The sequence below is a fragment of the Scyliorhinus canicula genome, chromosome 11, assembly GCF_902713615.1.
Source record: "Scyliorhinus canicula chromosome 11, sScyCan1.1, whole genome shotgun sequence".
In the NCBI taxonomy this organism is placed as follows: domain Eukaryota; kingdom Metazoa; phylum Chordata; class Chondrichthyes; order Carcharhiniformes; family Scyliorhinidae; genus Scyliorhinus; species Scyliorhinus canicula.
This window is the reverse complement of record NC_052156.1, coordinates 90,853,000-90,862,753: the sequence shown is the minus strand read 5'-3', so window position 1 is coordinate 90,862,753 and position 9,754 is coordinate 90,853,000. Positions and strand designations below refer to the sequence as shown.

Genomic DNA, 9,754 nt, shown 5'->3' with positions numbered 1-9,754 from the left:
ATGAGAAAAGTGAGTGGACAGCAGCAAGAGAGAAAGTCAGCAGCTGTGGAAAAGTTTAAGCGTGAAGAGCTTTTGCAGCAAAGCACTTAATCCCCAGCAACTGGTTTGTTATAGCAATAAAGCCTCTTATCTGGGTCACCTTTGTGCTCTTTCAAACCACACTGCTGATTCGATAGGCTTCCCTTCTCTGATCTAATTACTCGTTTGTTTTCAAGTGCTGGATGTGTGTAATCAGCAAAGAGGGCGGGTGCTTTGCAATGTGCTAATGACTGACATGCATGTCATTGTGGGAAAGAAGATCATGCTGGCATCGTATGCCCTTGCAGTTTCACAGACGCGTGAAAGAAGTGTGTGGGAAGCAGTCTTTAGTTGGCTGATTGAGGGCTCCAATCTGCCAGCAATTTCTTGGTCTGAGTGAGTTACAAGTAAGTAGACTGAATGTGACCGTAGTGATCCTGTGAGAAAACAAACTATTTTGTGACTATTATGGAGGCCAAACTTTCAGTGACTCTCGGAGCATGAAATTGTTTGTAGTTTTCTTGGGTTCAAAGAGCTTCTGTGAGATTGTTAGCAGCACTGATGTTTTTCAGTACATTCAACAGCAGATCCTTTTGCTTAAAAGCAGACAGTGCCAGTATAAATATAGTTTTTGTGAGTAACAACATTTGAAATATAGGCAGCTTTTCTAATTTTCTGGGTTGCACAATTTGTTATAGGTAATTTTTAAGATCTATTTATTTAGAATTTAGAACAGTACAGCACAGAACAGGCCCTTCGGCCCTCGATGTTGTGCCGAGCAATGATCACCCTACTCAAACCCACGTATCCACCCTATACCCGTAACCCAACAACCCCCCCCCCCCCCACCACACCCTTAACCTGAATTTTTTTAGGACACTACGGGCAATTTATCATGGCCAATCCACCTAACCCGCACATCTTTGGACTGTGGGAGGAAACCGGAGCACCCGGAGGAAACCCACGCACACATGGGGAGGACGTGCAGACTCCGCACAGACAGTGACCCAGCCGGGAATCGAACCTGGGACCCTGGAGCTGTGAAGCATTTGTGCCAACCACCATGCTACCGTGCTGCCCGAATCTAAATGCTGTTTGTTTTTCTGCTCAAAATATTCATAAATGTGTTGAAAATTGTGGTATTTTCTTATCGACTGCTCTGCATACAGAGCTACAAATCAAGGTATATTTACACCAAGTGCTGCAGGCGACCAGACCCAGTCCTTTCGAAGAAAACTGCTGATAGAATAAATAACTACTTAGATTTCTGTAACAAATTTTACAATCTTAGGATGGCTCAAGGCGCTCAATAATTGATAAAATGTGGTATGTGCAAAAGCAATGTTGGCCAAAAGAACTTCCCATTCTTTAAAAAATGGCCAAACAATCTTTTTCATCCACCTGAGAGAGGGCAGAAGAGAGATTTCAGATTAACATCTCATTTGAAAGTCTAACACTTCCAACTGCAGCTGCTTCTTTAGTACTGTATTGATTAAGCCGAGATTATGTGCTTCAGCTGTGAAATGAGACTAAAACATGCATTTAAAAAAAAAAAATTTCATGGGATGTGACATCGCTGGCAAAGCCAACGTTATCGCTGGCAAAGCCAACGTTTGTTGCACCCCCCCCCCTAATTGTCCTTGATCCGAACATTTCAGAGGACAATTACGTCAGCCACATTACTGTGGGTTTGGAGCCACATGTAGGCCAGAGCAGGAAAAGGTGGCAGATTTCCTCCCTAAAAGGAAGAAAGGACGTCAGTGAACCATATGGGTCTTGACAACAATTGAATGATAGTTTTATGGTCACCATTACTAAGACTAACTTTATATTCCAGAATTTTCTTAATTTAATTCAAATCCCACCAACTGGTGTGGGATTTGAATCCATATCCCCAGAGCATTAGCTTGGGCCTCTGAATTGCTAGTTCAACATTACAACGCTACCACTCTGACTTGGGGGAGAGTGGTACCACCTGAACCATGGCTGGTACCTATTTGCTGGCAAATGCCTGGCACTGATAGAGACTGTAATGTTATTGTAAGAATCTCACACACCACTTCTGGAAAACATTTATGTAATTTAAGCACCTGAATGTACTCGTGCTGTTTTATGGATAATCTATATTGAGAGGACATTGGAATCTGGGGACAACTGGAATTAAGTGTTCGGATAAATTATATTGGCTTTAAAAATAACTCTTCCATCTCAAACACCTTCCCTTTTTAAATTTCACGGATGGTGGTATCTATTTGATTTGCCATGTTGTTTGTTTCCGCTGTGATCTTGACCATGCCCTGCCCAATGGATTAAAAATCTAAAAAAATCCGAGGCCACTCAGCTCCTGACCTCATTACAGCCTTAATTCAAGTATGGGCAAAAGAGCTGCATTCCAGAGGTGGCTCCAGAGATTAGATGAGTGATTGCCCCGAATAGCATTTAACTGCAAAAAAAGCTTTAGTACATTTCTTCTGCAATTTTATAATAATCTTTATTGTCACAAGTAGGGCTTACATTAACACTGCAATGAAGTTACTGTGAAAAGCCCCTGTTTTCTTCATCACTCCCACTACCTTTTACAGTCACATACTTACAAACTCAGGCGCACTTCTCCGCATTCCTAAATCCAAGGAATAGGCGGGGAACCGTATGTTTTCTGAAATTCAGTGTACATAACATTTATTATGTCTTCTGTATTCCCCACATTAGTGATTTTTGTCAAAATGTTGCCTGCGGTTCACCCAGACACGGCCTACTTTTCACAGGTCCTCAACCAATTCTTGAAGTAGTTTTCCACTTACTTCTTCTATCTCTGACAGATTAGAAATGTTAACGCTTTCAGAGTTAAACTCACGAGCCTGGGAGTTCTTAGTTTATCCCTTCATTTTTTAAATAAGCAAAAGGTTTCCAATCATTCTATGATCTGGCATTATCTCGACGTTCAGCAAACTTTCAAATAAACCATCTGGGCCTGGAGATTTGCTTTGCCTCTTTCCTAAAATTTTCTTCAAGAAGATTTTCCTTTACTTATCTCAAATGCAAAATAAGAATTCTTGAACTCTTTATCATTGCCAGACTGTTATGAATGGGTCTACAAAACCTAATGTTATATGAAAGCTTTTTAAAATGATCTCTGCACTCATATTTTCTTTGTCCCCTGTTGTCGCTTTTCTTAATCCCCTCTATCGCTTTGTTCCCACACTGGCATCTACCCAGCAGTGTGGAAAATTGCTCAGGTATGTTCCGTACATACAAAGCAGGTCAAATCCAACCCGGCCAATTACCGCCTCATCAGTCTACTCTCAATCATCAGTGAAAAATGATGCCGGGGTCATCGATGCTATCAAGCAGCACTCCAACTTTGCAATAACCTGTTCACTGACACTCAATTTGGGTTCTGCCAAGGCCACTCAGCTCCTGACCTCATTACAGCCTTGATTCAAGTATGGACAAAAGAGCTGCATTCCAGAGGTGACTCCAGAGATGAGATGAGTGATTGCCCCGAATAGTATTTAACTGCGTGTGGCATCAAGGAACCCTAGCAAACTGGAGTCAATGGGAATCGGGGGAAACTCTCTGCCAGTTGGAATCATACATGGCACAAAGGAAGATAGTTATGGTTTTTGATCAGTCATCTCAGCTCCAGGACATCACTGCAGGAGCTCTTCAGGGTAGTGTCCTCGGCCCAACCATCTTCAGCTGCTTCCTCAATGACCTTCCGTTATAAGATCAGAAGCAGAGGTATTTGCTGATGATTACCTCATGTTCAGCACCGTTTGTGACTCTTCAGAAGCTGAAACCGTCTATGTACAAATGTAACAAGACCTGGACAATATCCAGGCTTAGGCCGACAAGTGGCAAGTATATCTTTGCGCCAAATAAGTGCTAGGACCATCACCAAGCGAGAACCAAGCCATCACTCCCTTCACAATCAATGACATTACTATCACCGAATCCATCACCATCCTGGAGGATTACCATTACAAGAAACTTAACTGGACTAGCCATCTAGATACAGTGGCTATAAGAGCAGGTCAGAGGCTGGGAATCCTGTGGCAAGTAACTCCCCTCCAACTCCCCAAAGCCTGTCCACAATTTACAAGGCACAAGTCATAAGTGTAATGGAATACTCCCCACTTGCCTGGATGAGTGCAGCTCTGACAGCACTCTTTACCACAACGCCATCCAGGACAAAGCTCTGCTTTATTGGCACCTCAACCGCAAACATTCACTCCCTCCACCACTGACTAATAGTAACAGCAGTATGTCCCATCTCCAAGATGCATTGCAGGGACTCACCAAGGCTGTTTAGGCAACACCCATAACAATCTAAAGGACAGGCAGCAGATACCTGGGAAAACCACCACCTGGAAGGTTCCCTCCAACCACTTACAATCCTATCTTGGAAATATATCGCCATTGCTAAACTGTCACTGGATCAGAATTCTGAAACTCTGTCCATAACAGCACTGTAGGTGTGCCTACACCAAGTGGACTGCAGCTGTTCAAGAAGGCAGCTCATCACCTTGAGGGAAATTAAGAATGGGCACTAAAAGGGTGGCGCAGTGGTAGCACTGCAGTCTCACGGTGCCGAGGTCCCAGATTCGATCCCGGCTCTGAGTCACTGTCCGTGTGGAGTTTGCACATTCTCCCCGTGTTTGCGTGAGTTTTGCTCCCATAACCCAAAGATGTGCGGGGTAGGTGGATTGAACACGCCAAATTGCCCCTTAATTGGGAAAAATTAATTGGGTACTCTAAATTTTAAAAAAAAAGAATGGGCACTAAATGCTGGCCTAGCCAGCGAAACGCACACCCCATGAATGAATTTTCTAAAAACCTATTCTTCACTCGTCCATTTTTCATGCTGGACATTAAAACTCTGGTTGCATCGCCCTAGAATTATGGCTTTTCTTTTGTAGGAAGAATGACGTTGTAATATAATTACTCTTTTTATGCAGATTTATTGTTCATCTACAAATTTATCAACTAGCAATTGCTCCCTATCCCAACGATTCGTTCTCCATTGGTTAGTCTTTGTTACTCCATTACATTTGTCTGTAAATGCAACCCCCCCCCCAATCTCCTTCACATCTGATTGTGAGCTTTGTCATTTCATCGTCATTGTTTTCTTTATAGTGCACAGGCATAACAGGCACGGTGGATCGAATGACTTCCCCCTGTTTCCATCAGACCACATCGCCCATTTTTTTGGCTAGTTAAATTTGAGTTTTGCTCAAACGAGAGAGATGTTTCGAAGCTTATGGTGGCGCAGTGGGTTAGCACTGCGGCCTCACGGCGCGGAGGTCCCAGGTTCGATCCCGGCTCTGGATCACTGTCCATGTAGAGTTTGCACATTCTCCCCATGTGTGCGTGGGTTTCATCTCCACAACCCAAAAAAAGACGTGCAAGCTAGGTGGATTGGCGACACTAAATTGCCCCTTACTTGAGAAGAGATGAATTGGTTACTCAAAATTTATTTTTTTTAAAGTGTTTCAAAGCTTTTTGGCTTTCTTGTGAGACTAATAAAGATTATTACAGTGTATTATTATTATTACACTCATCGGGGCAAAGACAAGATTGCCAAATCTCCATGTTCAAACCAATTTAGGGTTTGGGTGCTGATTGTTGATAAACCAACTCTGATTGCATGAGTAGTTGCCATGGAGGAAGGAATAAGGGGGCTATAGGTTTCCCAAACTCCTGGTAATTCAAAAAAGGGACAGCTTCAACTTTTCTTGTTGCATGTGCCTGAGTATGAATACATGTCACTGCTCACGAGAGTAAATGAACCACGTTACACGCTTGACTTAAATCTTAGATTTGTTGTTAGTGTAGTTGTTAGCGCACTCTGGTTTGTTCAGCAAGTACTGCCCGATCATATCATCATCTAACAGTAAATGTGTTTTGGGTTTTGCAAGCATGGCTGGTTGAATAGGGTCTGTATCTGCCTATTACAATCAGCCTGGGACTTGGGGCCTACTTACTTGGCATCACATCGACACTGAAATTCATAGACGACATTGCTCAATTGTGTGGTAGGCAAAACATTTTTTGGACTTCCTGCGACTGGAAAACACCACTTGCGTAACTACTGTATAGCATGAAATACTTGCATATCCTGTTAGGATTGTTGCATTGGCTGGGAGATTGTCCTGTTCGACCACAATACCATAAGATATTGGAGCAGAATTAGATAATTCAGCCCATCGAGTCTGCTCTGCCATTTGATCAAGGCTGATGTGTTCCTCACCCCCATTCTCTTGCCTTCTCCCTATAACCCCTGATCTCCTTATTAATCAAGAACACCAGATTTGTGTTTAACATTCTGTTATCTACAGCGCTACAGACCAATAGTTGGAAAGTGAATTTGACAGAATGGTTCTTTCGAGCATAAGAGCTAGGAGCAGGAGTGGGCAATTTAGCCTCCCGAGCCTGCTTCACAGTTCAAAACTATCATTATTTATCTCATCATAGCTTCAACTCCACCGTTATGCCTGTTCTCTGTAACCTTTCAGCCATTACTAATTAAAAATCTGTCTAACTCCTCAAATTTACTCTCTGTCCCAGCATCTACCGCACTCTGGTGTGGCGAATTCCACAGCTTCACAACTCTTTGGGAGAAGTAGTTTCTCATCCACTCTGTTGTAAATTTGCTACCTCTTTATCCTGAGATTATGACCTCTCATTTACATTTTGAGATACTTCGCCTTTCCAGGGTAATTTGCCGGTTTGGTTGAACTTTATGAACAACCCTGGGTGCATCAGTAGCTGCTCTAACAACCAATTTAAGATAATGACTTGAGTTCATAACGCGGCTCATATATGCTTGCTGGAAGTGACATTATGCATACGTAGGAATTGTTCTCTGCAAACAAAAGGAATAGGTTTTTGCAATTGCACTTTCGGGGGCCTAAAGCTTTCTCCATGGCTACATCGTGGCCAATCAGAGTGCGTTTGCCAACCAATCAGCACCCTTTTCGACTGTTGTGATTGTTTGAAAGTTGTCAGTCTTGCATTTTCCTGATGAATGCAACATGTCTCTTTTCAACAAGATTCAAGTTCTGTAATGCCAACGACTGTCTAAAATGAAGTATTGCTGCTTTGAGCTCAAGACTGGCTGATCTAGAAAATTATCTCAATTCAATTCAGTAGGTCTGTTCCCCATCTGACGTCCTATCTGTTGCCCAGTCTGTATGCTGGTTAAAATCTCCCAATCTTAGCTCAGTTGACTGGATGGCTGGTTTGTGATGTGGAGTGAAGCCAACAATGTAGGTTCAATTTCTGCACTGGCTGACGTTACCATGAAGGCCCCTTCTCAACCTTGTCCCTCGCCTGAGGTGTGGTGACCCCCAGGTTAAACCACCACCAGTCTGCCTCATGGCGCCGAGGACACGGGTTCGATCCCAGCCCTGGGTCGCTGACGGTGTGGAGTTTGCAAATTCTCCCTGTGTCTACGTGGGTCTCGCACCCCACAAACCGAAAGATGTGCAATGTAGGTAGATTGGCCACACTAACTGCCCCTTAATTGATGAAAAAAATCAATTGGGTACTCTAAATTAAAAATAAATCACCACCAGTCAGCGGTCTCTCAAAGTGGAGAGCATCCTATTGTCCTCCGGGAGATTGCTGAGTTGCATTTTTAATTTTTATCCACTGTAACCCACAGTTTGGTCTAATGTTGCACACCTCAGTGCTCTTTCCAGATACAATCCAACTGTGGAAAAAAATAATCTGTAATTGATGTAAGACCTGATGAAGGATCATTGACCTGAAACAATAACTACTTCTGTTTCCACAGATGCCAGTTAGAACATAGAACAGTACAGCACAGAACAGGCCCTTCGGCCCTCGATGTTGTGCCGAGCAATGATCACCCTACTCAAGCCCACGTATCCAACCTATACCCGTAACCCAACAATCCCCCCCCATAACCTTACTTTTTAGGACACTACGGGCAATTTATCATGGCCAATCCACCTAAGTTCTGCTGATTGTTTCCAGTCATTTCTGTTTTTATTTCAAATTTCCAGCATCCACAAGATTTTGCTTCTGTAATTGAACTATGAGATATTTTTCAAAATTCTCATGAATGTAGTCCAAAAAATGTTGGCGTCTGCCATTTTAATTTATTTAAATCCTGGCGCTGGTTCAACATTTGTTTGTGTGGGGTTTCTTTTTAACATGAATGTTTAGGAAAGGTTATGGTGTTTTCCTTGGAACTGCAGCATAACAAGTTGAGAAGTGCTTCTGATTGTAGTAACAAAGGCTGGGTATGTATAGACAGTGAACTTGTCCAGTGTGAGGTGACTGTTCGACTGGCTGCTAACAATTCAACATGAATATTCAACAAATATGATCAAGTTTACATCATTAATACCTGTCATGTAACTCCAGGTGTGGGGAATGTAATAACTCCTGACCTGATATTTGACACGTGGGTTATTCATAATTCAGAGTAGTTTGGCCGGTCCGATGGTAGTGGGTTATCGTTGATATTTGCTTACAAAGTCAGTTACAGTGGAGACACTCTGGATAGTCCTACTTTCAAATACCAAATTACAGAAGGTGGTTTATGATAAAGTGGAGCAAGTGAAAAGACAACACTGATGGTTGGAACAGAATTGTACAAATGAAATTAAAAATGGTTTATATACTTTGTTATGAACAGGAAGGGGACTTAATTTAAACAACACAAATTTCTCCTTTTACTACCCCTCTAAACAGAAAAGTGTTATGGTTTGTTTCCCTCTTTAGAAGCGGTGACATCTTTTCCGACCACATAGTTTTGGTTTGATCTATTTTTCTGCTAACCCCACAGAAAACTCTAGATTGGATGAACTCAAAGGGATAGTTTACTTGCACACAAAACATGAAAAGGGCTTCATAATGTCCCCCTCGCCTTCAGATAAAGAGATGATCAAAGTAAGAAGTCTTACAACATTCTTTCTGTGCCCACCCCAGTCCAGCGCTGGCATCTCCACATCACGCTAGAGATGGATAGAGAAAATAAAAATTTACAGTACAGAGACCACAGAGAAAAGAAACATTGTTTCATTTGTGTTCCAGAGTGCAGAATCAAAGTCCAATTTGGAAATATCCTTTACGGAGGTCAGTGTACTGAAAACCTGTGTGATAGATTTCGCTTTCCGGCGATGTTGGCTTCGCACAATGAGCTAGGCAAGCAGAGATGAATCAGTCTTAAGAGTCAATGGCACAAACTGCCAACAGGAATGTAGATGAGACTAGATGTTCAAGGCTACTACTCAGATGGCAAAGCAGACTGAGACTATGAAATTCAGCAAGCTAATACTTGTTCCCCAAGCCTATGACACTCGCCTATCCACTATCTTTAACAAAAGTCTTGTATTCATCACCTGGATTCCAGCAACTGGTAAATATCTCTGCCTTTAGGAATTGAAAGGAAGGTTGCTTTGTCGTTGGAGATAATCTATCTGTCTGGTCATTCTGGCTTATTAAACATAAGTGGCCTTTGTATAGCTCTTGTTATGGGAGTGGCGGTTTCCGAACCCCAAAATGTATCAACCTCTCCCTTTTAATGAATTGTTGCTTTTGAAGCACACTGCTTGTTACCCAGGTGTGGTAGTACAATTATGGACACGTGGGTTTTTAAACACAAAACAATGTTTATTCCATGAATTCAATTTAACCCTTTTAAATAAACATTGGATCCCTTAACACCCAGGCGGGGCCTCACGGTAGCATGGTGGTTAGCATC

General features: G+C 42.4%; 1 protein-coding gene across 1 annotated transcript in view; it reads left to right on the top strand.

The window, feature by feature from the left end:
• Positions 1–267: 267 nt before the first annotated feature.
• Positions 268–9,754, top strand: part of ip6k1 (inositol hexakisphosphate kinase 1) — a 99,636-nt gene continuing 90,149 nt past the window's right edge. Inside the window, 1 exon segment of the mRNA XM_038810841.1 lies at positions 268–425. The gene's annotated coding sequence lies outside the window, so the exon portion shown is untranslated.